Here is a 13,180-nt window from a genome sequence, read left to right as displayed (position 1 = left end):
ATTTAAAGCCTCTCTGTGGATTTATGTTCATACTGCTCCCTCTAGTAATGTTACAAGGCAACTGCAGTTTAATCACTGGATTGAGAAAGGGGCCGTCCTATGCAAATAATCTCCTCCCATGATTACTTCTGTGAGCTTCCGTTGTGATACAATGATAGGACCTTCAACATATGCTCTTCAGCAGATTTGTAAAGTTATCAAATTGCCTTAGGCTAAGGATTGTTCCACTTGAAGGCCCTCAGATAAGTACCCCACCCTCACTTAGCAGGGTACTGAATTACATGCAGTAATCCTCTATACAGAACATGGGTGTTTGTGGGCCTACTGTAAAGGCTGTATGCTAAGACTGGGATGTTTAAAATCCCATAGCACAGCAGCTATAGGTCTATGCTATAGCAGAGGGTGGGAGTAGAAAGAGAGTGTGAGTCAGGTGGTAGGGGTGGAGCAAGAAGGACAGGCAGAGAGAGACCCATATAGAGAGAGGAGGTATAGACAGAAAATAGCAGGGGTGGTTGGAGAACTTAGAGGAGGAAGGGGGACATTGAGGGAGCATGGTGGGAGACCAAGAGTGGGTGGAGTCACAGAGGAAAGGCAGTGCCAGGATGCAGGAGAAGAAGCGGTGTAGGCCAGAGAGCAAGAGTGAGTGCAGGACAGGAAGCATAGTGGAGTGGGGTCACTGCTGACAAGCAAGCAGAGCCCACCCCCTCACATGCAAATGGGGTGATTACAAAGGAAGGGATTTGGTGGTGGACATCATCTTTTTATGCCCCCCCTCACTCTCAGAAGGGGTTACATTTTGGGGAGCAGTGTCAAAAGGGGCATTAGGGTGCATTATTAAGGGGTGCCAGGAGACACAGTCCTCCATTCTATAGGCTCATCAAAAACCAACAAGAACAACAGGTAATTCAGCAAGTAGATTTAAAGCCTCTCTGTGGATTTATGTTCATACTGCTCCCTCTAGTAATGTTACAAGGCAACTGCAGTTTAATCACTGGATTGAGAAAGGGGCCGTCCTATGCAAATAATCTCCTCCCATGATTACTTCTGTGAGCTTCCGTTGTGATACAATGATAGGACCTTCAACATATGCTCTTCAGCAGATTTGTAAAGTTATCAAATTGCCTTAGGCTAAGGATTGTTCCACTTGAAGGCCCTCAGATAAGTACCCCACCCTCACTTAGCAGGGTACTGAATTACATGCAGTAATCCTCTATACAGAACATGGCCGTTCGTGGGCCTACTGTAAAGGCTGTATGCTAAGACTGGGATGTTTAAAATCCCATAGCATAGCAGACATAGGTCCAGGTTATAGCAGAGGGTGGGAGTAGAAAGAGAGTGTTAGTCAGGTGGTAGGGGTGGAGCAAGAGGAACAGGCAGAGAGAGACCCATATAGAGAGAGGAGGTATAGACAGAAAATAGCAGGGGTGGTTGGAGAACTTAGAGGAGGAAGGGGGACATTGAGGGAGCATGGTGGGAGACCAAGAGTGGGTGGAGTCACAGAGGAAAGGCAGTGCCAGGATGCAGGAGAAGAAGCGGTGTAGGCCAGAGAGCAAGAGTGAGTGCAGGACAGGAAGCATAGTGGAGTGGGGTCACTGCTGACAAGCAAGCTGAGCCCACCCCCTCACATGCAAATGGGGTGATTAAAAAGGAAGGGATTTGGTGGTGGACATCATCTTTTTATGCCCCCCCTCACTCTCAGAAGGGGTTACATTTTGGGGAGCAGTGTCAAAAGGGGCATTAGGGTGCATTATTAAGGGGTGCCAGGAGACACAGTCCTCCATTCTATAGGCTCATCAAAAACCAACAAGAACAACAGGTAATTCAGCAAGTAGATTTAAAGCCTCTCTGTGGATTTATGTTCATACTGCTCCCTCTAGTAATGTTACAAGGCAACTGCAGTTTAATCACTGGATTGAGAATGGGGCCGTCCTATGCAAATAATCTCCTCCCATGATTACTTCTGTGAGCTTCCGTTGTGATACAATGATAGGACCTTCAACATATGCTCTTCAGCAGATTTGTGAAGTTATCAAATTGCCTTAGGCTAAGGATTGTTCCACTTGAAGGCCCTCAGATAAGTACCCCACCCTCACTTAGCAGGGTACTGAATTACATGCAGTAATCCTCTATACAGAACATGGGCGTTTGTGGGCCTACTGTAAAGGCTGTATGCTAAGACTGGGATGTTTAAAATCCTATAGCACAGCAGCCATAGGTCCAGGTTATAGCAGAGGGTGGGAGTAGAAAGAGAGTGTGAGTCAGGTGGTAGGGGTGGAGCAAGAAGGACAGGCAGAGAGAGACCCATATAGAGAGAGGAGGTATAGACAGATAATAGCAGGGGTGGTTGGAGAACTTAGAGGAGGAAGGGGGACATTGAGGGAGCATGGTGGGAGACCAAGAGTGGGTGGAGTCACAGAGGAAAGGCAGTGCCAGGATGCAGGAGAAGAAGTGGTGTAGGCCAGAGAGCAAGAGTGAGTGCAGGACAGGAAGCATAGTGGAGTGGGGTCACTGCTGACAAGCAAGCAGAGCCCAGCCCCTCACATACAAATGGGGTGATTATAAAGGAAGGGATTTGGTGGTGGACATCATCTTTTTATGCCCCCCCTCACTCTCAGAAGGGGTCAAATTTTGGGGAGCAGTGTCAAAAGGGGCATTAGGGTGCATTATTAAGGGGTGCCAGGAGACACAGTCCTCCATTCTAAAGGCTCATCAAAAACCAACAAGAACAAAAGGTAATTCAGCGAGTAGATTTAAATCCTCTCTGTGGATTTATGTTCAACTGCTCCCTCTAGTAATGTTACATGGCAACTGCAGTTTAATCACTGGATTGAGAAAGGGGCCGTCCTATGCAAATAATCTCCTCCCATGATTACTTCTGTGAGCTTCCGTTGTGATACAATGATAGGACCTTCAACATATGCTCTTCAGCAGATTTGTAAAGTTATCAAATTGCCTTAGGCTAAGGATTGTTCCACTTGAAGGCCCTCAGATAAGTACCCCACCCTCACTTAGCAGGGTACTGAATTACATGCAGTAATCCTCTATACAGAATATGGCCGTTCGTGGGCCTACTGTAAAGGCTGTATGCTAAGACTGGGATGTTTAAAATCCCATAGCACAGCAGCCATAGGTCCAGGTTATAGCAGAGGGTGGGAGTAGAAAGAGAGTGTGAGTCAGGTGGTAGGGGTGGAGCAAGAAGAACAGGCAGAGAGAGACCCATATAGAGAGAGGAGGTATAGACAGATAATAACAGGGGTGGTTGGAGAACTTAGAGGAGGAAGGGGGACATTGAGGGAGCATGGTGGGAGACCAAGAGTGGGTGGAGTCACAGAGGAAAGGCAGTGCCAGGATGCAGGAGAAGAAGCGGTGTAGGCCAGAGAGCAAGAGTGAGTGCAGGACAGGAAGCATAGTGGAGTGGGGTCACTGCTGACAAGCAAGCAGAGCCCACCCCCTCACATGCAAATGGGGTGATTACAAAGGAAGGGATTTGGTGGTGGACATCATCTTTTTATGCCCCCCCTCACTCTCAGAAGGGGTTACATTTTGGGGAGCAGTGTCAAAAGGGGCATTAGGGTGCATTATTAAGGGGTGCCAGGAGACACAGTCCTCCATTCTATAGGCTCATCAAAAACCAACAAGAACAACAGGTAATTCAGCAAGTAGATTTAAAGCCTCTCTGTGGATTTATGTTCATACTGCTCCCTCTAGTAATGTTACAAGGCAACTGCAGTTTAATCACTGGATTGAGAAAGGGGCCGTGCTATGCAAATAATCTCCTCCCATGATTACTTCTGTGAGCTTCCGTTGTGATACAATGATAGGACCTTCAACATATGCTCTTCAGCAGATTTGTAAAGTTATCAAATTGCCTTAGGCTAAGGATTGTTCCACTTGAAGGCCCTCAGATAAGTACCCCACACTCACTTAGCAGGGTACTGAATTACATGCAGTAATCCTCTATACAGAACATGGGCGTTTGTGGGCCTACTGTAAAGGCTGTATGCTAAGACTGGGATGTTTAAAATCCCATAGCACAGCAGCCATAGGTCCAGGTTATAGCAGAGGGTGGGAGTAAAAAGAGAGTGTGAGTCAGGTGGTAGGGGTGGAGCAAGAAGGACAGGCAGAGAGAGACCCATATAGAGAGAGGAGGTATAGACAGATAATAGCAGGGGTGGTTGGAGAACTTAGAGGAGGAAGGGGGACATTGAGGGAGCATGGTGGGAGACCAAGAGTGGGAGGATTCACAGAGGAATGGCAGTGCCAGGATGCAGGAGAAGAAGTGGCGTAGGCCAGAGAGCAAGAGTGAGTGCAGGACAGGATGCATGGTGGAGTGGGGTCACTGCTGACAAGCAAGCAGAGCCCAGCCCCTCGCATACAAATGGGGTGATTACAAAGGAAGGGATTTGGTGGTGGACATCATCTTTTTAACCCCCCCCTCACTCTCAGAAGGGGTCAAATTTTGGGGAGCAGTGTCAAAAGGGGCATTAGGGTGCATTATTAAGGGGTGCCAGGAGACACAGTCCTCCATTCTAAAGGCTCATCAAAAACCAACAAGAACAAAAGGTAATTCAGCAAGTAGATTTAAAGCCTCTCTGTGGATTTATGTTCAACTGCTCCCTCTAGTAATGTTACATGGCAACTGCAGTTTAATCACTGGATTGAGAAAGGGGCCGTCCTATGCAAATAATCTCCTCCCATGATTACTTCTGTGAGCTTCTGTTGTGATACAATGATAGGACCTTCAACATATGCTCTTCAGCAGATTTGTAAAGTTATCAAATTGCCTTAGGCTAAGGATTGTTCCACTTGAAGGCCCTCAGATAAGTACCCCACCCTCACTTAGCAGGGTACTGAATTACATGCAGTAATCCTCTATACAGAACATGGCCGTTCGTGGGCCTACTGTAAAGGCTGTATGCTAAGACTGGGATGTTTAAAATCCCATAGCACAGCAGCCATAGGTCAAGGTTATAGCAGAGGGTGGGAGTAGAAAGAGAGTGTGAGTCAGGTGATAGGGGTGGAGCAAGAAGAACAGGCAGAGTGCGACCCATATAGAGAGGGGAGGTATAGACAGATAATAGCAGGGGTGGTTGGAGAACTTAGAGGAGGAAGGGGGACATTGAGGGAGCATGGTGGGAGACCAAGAGTGGGTGGAGTCACAGAGGAAAGGCAGTGCCAGGATGCAGGAGAAGAAGCGGTGTAGGCCAGAGAGCAAGAGTGAGTGCAGGACAGGAAGCATAGTGGAGTGGGGTCACTGCTGACAAGCAAGCAAAGCCCACCCCCTCACATTCAAATGGGGTGATTACAAAGGAAGTGATTTGGTGGTGGACATCATCTTTTTATGCCCCCCCTCACTCTCAGAAGGGGTTACATTTTGGGGAGCAGTGTCAAAAGGGGCATTAGGGTGCATTATTAAGGGGTGCCAGGAGACACAGTCCTCCATTCTATAGGCTCATCAAAAACCAACAAGAACAACAGGTAATTCAGCAAGTAGATTTAAAGCCTCTCTGTGGATTTATGTTCATACTGCTCCCTCTAGTAATGTTACAAGGCAACTGCAGTTTAATCACTGGATTGAGAAAGGGGCCGTCCTATGCAAATAATCTCCTCCCATGATTACTTCTGTGAGCTTCCGTTGTGATACAATGATAGGACCTTCAACATATGCTCTTCAGCAGATTTGTAAAGTTATCAAATTGCCTTAGGCTAAGGATTGTTCCACTTGAAGGCCCTCAGATAAGTACCCCACCCTCACTTAGCAGGGTACTGAATTACATGCAGTAATCCTCTATACAGAACATGGGCGTTTGTGGGCCTACTGTAAAGGCTGTATGCTAAGACTGGGATGTTTAAAATCCCATAGCACAGCAGCTATAGGTCCATGTTATAGCAGAGGGTGGGAGTAGAAAGAGAGTGTGAGTCAGGTGGTAGGGGTGGAGCAAGAAGGACAGGCAGAGAGAGACCCATATAGAGAGAGGAGGTATAGACAGATAATAGCAGGGGTGGTTGGAGAACTTAGAGGAGGAAGGGGGACATTGAGGGAGCATGGTGGGAGACCAAGAGTGGGTGGAGTCACAGAGGAAAGGCAGTGCCAGGATGCAGGAGAAGAAGTGGTGTAGGCCAGAGAGCAAGAGTGAGTGCAGGACAGGGAGCATAGTGGAGTGGGGTCACTGCTGACAAGCAAGCAGAGCCCAGCCCCTCGCATACAAATGGGGTGATTACAAAGGAAGGGATTTGGTGGTGGACATCATCTTTTTATGCCCCCCCTCACTCTCAGAAGGGGTCAAATTTTGGGGAGCAGTGTCAAAAGGGGCATTAGGGTGGATTATTAAGGGGTGCCAGGAGACACAGTCCTCCATTCTAAAGGCTCATCAAAAACTAACAAGAACAAAAGGTAATTCAGCAAGTAGATTTAAAGCCTCTCTGTGGATTTATGTTCAACTGCTCCCTCTAGTAATGTTACATGGCAACTGCAGTTTAATCACTGGATTGAGAAAGGGGCCGTCCTATGCAAATAATCTCCTCCCATGATTACTTCTGTGAGCTTCCATTGTGATACAATGATAGGACCTTCAACATATGCTCTTCAGCAGATTTGTAAAGTTATCAAATTGCCTTAGGCTAAGGATTGTTCCACTTGAAGGCCCTCAGATAAGTACCCCACCCTCACTTAGCAGGGTACTGAATTACATGCAGTAATCCTCTATACAGAATATGGCCGTTCGTGGGCCTACTGTAAAGGCTGTATGCTAAGACTGGGGTGTTTAAAATCCCATAGCACAGCAGCCATAGGTCCTGGTTATAGCAGAGGGTGGGAGTAGAAAGAGAGTGTGAGTCAGGTGGTAGGGGTGGAGCAAGAAGAACAGGCAGAGAGAGACCCATATAGAGAGAGGAGGTATAGACAGATAATAACAGGGGTGGTTGGAGAACTTAGAGGAGGAAGGGGGACATTGAGGGAGCATGGTGGGAGACCAAGAGTGGGTGGAGTCACAGAGGAAAGGCAGTGCCAGGATGCAGGAGAAGAAGCGGTGTAGGCCAGAGAGCAAGAGTGAGTGCAGGACAGGAAGCATAGTGGAGTGGGGTCACTGCTGACAAGCAAGCAGAGCCCACCCCCTCACATGCAAATGGGGTGATTACAAAGGAAGGGATTTGGTGGTGGACATCATCTTTTTATGCCCCCCCTCACTCTCAGAAGGGGTTACATTTTGGGGAGCAGTGTCAAAAGGGGCATTAGGGTGCATTATTAAGGGGTGCCAGGAGACACAGTCCTCCATTCTATAGGCTCATCAAAAACCAACAAGAACAACAGGTAATTCAGCAAGTAGATTTAAAGCCTCTCTGTGGATTTATGTTCATACTGCTCCCTCTAGTAATGTTACAAGGCAACTGCAGTTTAATCACTGGATTGAGAAAGGGGCCGTGCTATGCAAATAATCTCCTCCCATGATTACTTCTGTGAGCTTCCGTTGTGATACAATGATAGGACCTTCAACATATGCTCTTCAGCAGATTTGTAAAGTTATCAAATTGCCTTAGGCTAAGGATTGTTCCACTTGAAGGCCCTCAGATAAGTACCCCACACTCACTTAGCAGGGTACTGAATTACATGCAGTAATCCTCTATACAGAACATGGGCGTTTGTGGGCCTACTGTAAAAGCTGTATGCTAAGACTGGGATGTTTAAAATCCCATAGCACAGCAGCCATAGGTCCAGGTTATAGCAGAGGGTGGGAGTAGAAAGAGAGTGTGAGTCAGGTGGTAGGGGTGGAGCAAGAAGGACAGGCAGAGAGAGACCCATATAGAGAGAGGAGGTATAGACAGATAATAGCAGGGGTGGTTGGAGAACTTAGAGGAGGAAGGGGGACATTGAGGGAGCATGGTGGGAGACCAAGAGTGGGAGGAGTCACAGAGGAAAGGCAGTGCCAGGATGCAGGAGAAGAAGTGGCGTAGGCCAGAGAGCAAGAGTGAGTGCAGGACAGGATGCATGGTGGAGTGGGGTCACTGCTGACAAGCAAGCAGAGCCCAGCCCCTCGCATGCAAATGGGGTGATTACAAAGGAAGGGATTTGGTGGTGGACATCATCTTTTTAACCCCCCCCTCACTCTCAGAAGGGGTCAAATTTTGGGGAGCAGTGTCAAAAGGGGCATTAGGGTGCATTATTAAGGGGTGCCAGGAGACACAGTCCTCCATTCTAAAGGCTCATCAAAAACCAACAAGAACAAAAGGTAATTCAGCAAGTAGATTTAAAGCCTCTCTGTGGATTTATGTTCAACTGCTCCCTCTAGTAATGTTACATGGCAACTGCAGTTTAATCACTGGATTGAGAAAGGGGCCGTCCTATGCAAATAATCTCCTCCCATGATTACTTCTGTGAGCTTCCGTTGTGATACAATGATAGGACCTTCAACATATGCTCTTCAGCAGATTTGTAAAGTTATCAAATTGCCTTAGGCTAAGGATTGTTCCACTTGAAGGCCCTCAGATAAGTACCCCACCCTCACTTAGCAGGGTACTGAATTACATGCAGTAATCCTCTATACAGAACATGGCCGTTCGTGGGCCTACTGTAAAGGCTGTATGCTAAGACTGGGATGTTTAAAATCCCATAGCACGGCAGCCATAGGTCAAGGTTATAGCAGAGGGTGGGAGTAGAAAGAGAGTGTGAGTCAGGTGGTAGGGGTGGAGCAAGAAGGACAGGCAGAGAGAGACCCATATAGAGAGAGGAGGTATAGACAGATAATAGCAGGGGTGGTTGGAGAACTTAGAGGAGGAAGGGGGACATTGAGGGAGCATGGTGGGATACCAAGAGTGGGAGGAGTCACAGAGGAAAGGCAGTGCCAGGATGCAGGAGAAGAAGTGGCGTAGGCCAGAGAGCAAGAGTGAGTGCAGGACAGGATGCATGGTGGAGTGGGGTCACTGCTGACAAGCAAGCAGAGCCCAGCCCCTCGCATACAAATGGGGTGATTACAAAGGAAGGGATTTGGTGGTGGACATCATCTTTTTAACCCCCCCCCTCACTCTCAGAAGGGGTCAAATTTTGGGGAGCAGTGTCAAAAGGGGCATTAGGGTGCATTATTAAGGGGTGCCAGGAGACACAGTCCTCCATTCTAAAGGCTCATCAAAAACCAACAAGAACAAAAGGTAATTCAGCAAGTAGATTTAAAGCCTCTCTGTGGATTTATGTTCAACTGCTCCCTCTAGTAATGTTACATGGCAACTGCAGTTTAATCACTGGATTGAGAAAGGGGCCGTCCTATGCAAATAATCTCCTCCCATGATTACTTCTGTGAGCTTCCGTTGTGATACAATGATAGGACCTTCAACATATGCTCTTCAGCAGATTTGTAAAGTTATCAAATTGCCTTAGGCTAAGGATTGTTCCACTTGAAGGCCCTCAGATAAGTACCCCACCCTCACTTAGCAGGGTACTGAATTACATGCAGTAATCCTCTATACAGAACATGGCCGTTCGTGGGCCTACTGTAAAGGCTGTATGCTAAGACTGGGATGTTTAAAATCCCATAGCACAGCAGCCATAGGTCAAGGTTATAGCAGAGGGTGGGAGTAGAAAGAGAGTGTGAGTCAGGTGATAGGGGTGGAGCAAGAAGAACAGGCAGAGAGAGACCCATATAGAGAGAGGAGGTATAGACAGATAATAGCAGGGGTGGTTGGAGAACTTAGAGGAGGAAGGGGGACATTGAGGGAGCATGGTGGGAGACCAAGAGTGGGTGGAGTCACAGAGGAAAGGCAGTGCCAGGATGCAGGAGAAGAAGCGGTGTAGGCCAGAGAGCAAGAGTGAGTGCAGGACAGGAAGCATAGTGGAGTGGGGTCACTGCTGACAAGCAAGCAGAGCCCACCCCCTCACATGCAAATGGGGTGATTACAAAGGAAGGGATTTGGTGGTGGACATCATCTTTTTATGCCCCCCCTCACTCTCAGAAGGGGTTACATTTTGGGGAGCAGTGTCAAAAGGGGCATTAGGGTGCATTATTAAGGGGTGCCAGGAGACACAGTCCTCCATTCTATAGGCTCATCAAAAACCAACAAGAACAACAGGTAATTCAGCAAGTAGATTTAAAGCCTCTCTGTGGATTTATGTTCATACTGCTCCCTCTAGTAATGTTACAAGGCAACTGCAGTTTAATCACTGGATTGACAAAGGGGCCGTCCTATGCAAATAATCTCCTCCCATGATTACTTCTGTGAGCTTCCGTTGTGATACAATGATAGGACCTTCAACATATGCTCTTCAGCAGATTTGTAAAGTTATCAAATTGCCTTAGGCTAAGGATTGTTCCACTTGAAGGCCCTCAGATAAGTACCCCACCCTCACTTAGCAGGGTACTGAATTACATGCAGTAATCCTCTATACAGAACATGGGTGTTCCTGGGCCTACTGTAAAGGCTGTGTGCTAAGACTGGGATGTTTAAAATCCCATAGCACAGCAGTCATAGGTCCAGGTTATAGCAGAGGGTGGGAGTAGAAAGAGAGTGTGAGTCAGGTGATAGGGGTGGAGCAAGAAGAACAGGCAGAGAGCGACCCATATAGAGAGAGGAGGTATAGACAGATAATAGCAGGGGTGGTTGGAGAACTTAGAGGAGGAAGGGGGACATTGAGGGAGCATGGTGGGAGACCAAGAGTGGGTGGAGTCACAGAGGAAAGGCAGTGCCAGGATGCAGGAGAAGAAGCGGTGAAGGCCAGAGAGCAAGAGTGAGTGCAGGACAGGAAGCATAGTGGAGTGGGGTCACTGCTGACAAGCAAGCAGAGCCCACCCCCTCACATGCAAATGGGGTGATTACAAAGGAAGGGATTTGGTGGTGGACATCATCTTTTTATGCCCCCCCTCACTCTCAGAAGGGGTTACATTTTGGGGAGCAGTGTCAAAAGGGGCATTAGGGTGCATTATTAAGGGGTGCCAGGAGACACAGTCCTCCATTCTATAGGCTCATCAAAAACCAACAAGAACAACAGGTAATTCAGCAAGTAGATTTAAAGCCTCTCTGTGGATTTATGTTCATACTGCTCCCTCTAGTAATGTTACAAGGCAACTGCAGTTTAATCACAGGATTGAGAAAGGGGCCGTCCTATGCAAATAATCTCCTCCCATGATTACTTCTGTGAGCTTCCGTTGTGATACAATGATAGGACCTTCAACATATGCTCTTTAGCAGATTTGTAAAGTTATCAAATTGCCTTAGGCTAAGGATTGTTCCACTTGAAGGCCCTCAGATAAGTACCCCACCCTCACTTAGCAGGGTACTGAATTACATGCAGTAATCCTCTATACAGAACATGGGTGTTCATGGGCCTACTGTAAAGGCTGTGTGCTTAGACTGGGATGTTTAAAATCCCATAGCACAGTAGCCATAGGTCCAGGTTATAGCAGAGGGTGGGAGTAGAAAGAGAGTGTGAGTCGGGTGGTTGGGGTGGAGCAAGAAGGACAGGCAGAGAGAGACCCATATAGAGAGAGGAGGTATAGACAGATAATAGCAGGGGTGGTTGGAGAACTTAGAGGAGGAAAGGGGACATTGAGGGAGCATGGTGGGAGACCAAGAGTGGGTGGAGTCACAGAGGAAAGGCAGTGCCAGGATGCAGGAGAAGAAGTGGTGTAGGCCAGAGAGCAAGAGTGAGTGCAGGACAGGAAGCATAGTGGAGTGGGGTCACTGCTGACAAGCAAGCAGAGCCCAGCCCCTCGCATACAAATGGGGTGATTACAAAGGAAGGGATTTGGTGGTGGACATCATCTTTTTATGCCCCCCCTCACTCTCAGAAGGGGTCAAATTTTGGGGAGCAGTGTCAAAAGGGGCATTAGGGTGCATTATTAAGGGGTGCCAGGAGACACAGTCCTCCATTCTAAAGGCTCATCAAAAACCAACAAGAACAAAAGGTAATTCAGCAAGTAGATTTAAAGCCTCTCTGTGGATTTATGTTCAACTGCTCCCTCTAGTAATATTACATGGCAACTGCAGTTTAATCACTGGATTGAGAAAGGGGCCGTCCTATGCAAATAATCTCCTCCCATGATTACTTCTGTGAGCTTCCGTTGTGATACAATGATAGGACCTTCAACATATGCTCTTCAGCAGATTTGTAAAGTTATCAAATTGCCTTAGGCTAAGGATTGTTCCACTTGAAGGCCCTCAGATAAGTACCCCACCCTCACTTAGCAGGGTACTGAATTACATGCAGTAATCCTCTATACAGAACATGGCCGTTCATGGGCCTACTGTAAAGGCTGTATGCTAAGATTGGGATGTTTAAAATCCCATAGCACAGCAGCCATAGGTCCAGGTGATAGCAGAGGGTGGGAGTAGAAAGAGAGTGTGAGTCAGGTGGTAGGGGTGGAGCAAGAAGAACAGGCAGAGAGAGACCCATAGAGAGAGAGGAGGTATAGACAGATAATAGCAGGGGTGGTTGGAGAACTTAGAGGAGGAAGGGGGACATTGAGGGATCATGGTGGGAGACCAAGAGTGGGTGGAGTCACAGAAGAAAGGCAGTGCCAGGATGCAGGAGAAGAAGCGGTGTAGGCCAGAGAGCAAGAGTGAGTGCAGGACAGGAAGCATAGTGGAGTGGGGTCACTGCTGACAAGCAAGCAGAGCCCACCCCCTCACATGCAAATGGGGTGATTTCAAAGGAAGGGATTTGGTGGTGGACATCATCTTTTTATGCCCCCCCTCACTCTCAGAAGGGGTTACATTTTGGGGAGCAGTGTCAAAAGGGGCATTAGGGTGCATTATTAAGGGGTGCCAGGAGACACAGTCCTCCATTCTATAGGCTCATCAAAAACCAACAAGAACAACAGGTAATTCAGCAAGTAGATTTAAAGCCTCTCTGTGGATTTATGTTCATACTGCTCCCTCTAGTAATGTTACAAGGCAACTGCAGTTTAATCACTGGATTGAGAAAGGGGCCGTCCTATGCAAATAATCTCCTCCCATGATTACTTCTGTGAGCTTCCGTTGTGATACAATGATAGGACCTTCAACATATGCTCTTCAGCAGATTTGTGAAGTTATCAAATTGCCTTAGGCTAAGGATTGTTCCACTTGAAGGCCCTCAGATAAGTACCCCACCCTCACTTAGCAGGGTACTGAATTACATGCAGTAATCCTCTATACAGAACATGGGCGTTTGTGGGCCTACTGTAAAGGCTGTATGCTAAGACTTGGATGTTTAAAA

The sequence above is a fragment of the Pleurodeles waltl genome, chromosome 1_2 (genome assembly GCF_031143425.1).
Source record: "Pleurodeles waltl isolate 20211129_DDA chromosome 1_2, aPleWal1.hap1.20221129, whole genome shotgun sequence".
Lineage (NCBI taxonomy): Eukaryota > Metazoa > Chordata > Amphibia > Caudata > Salamandridae > Pleurodeles > Pleurodeles waltl.
This window is presented reverse-complemented; position numbering follows the sequence as displayed.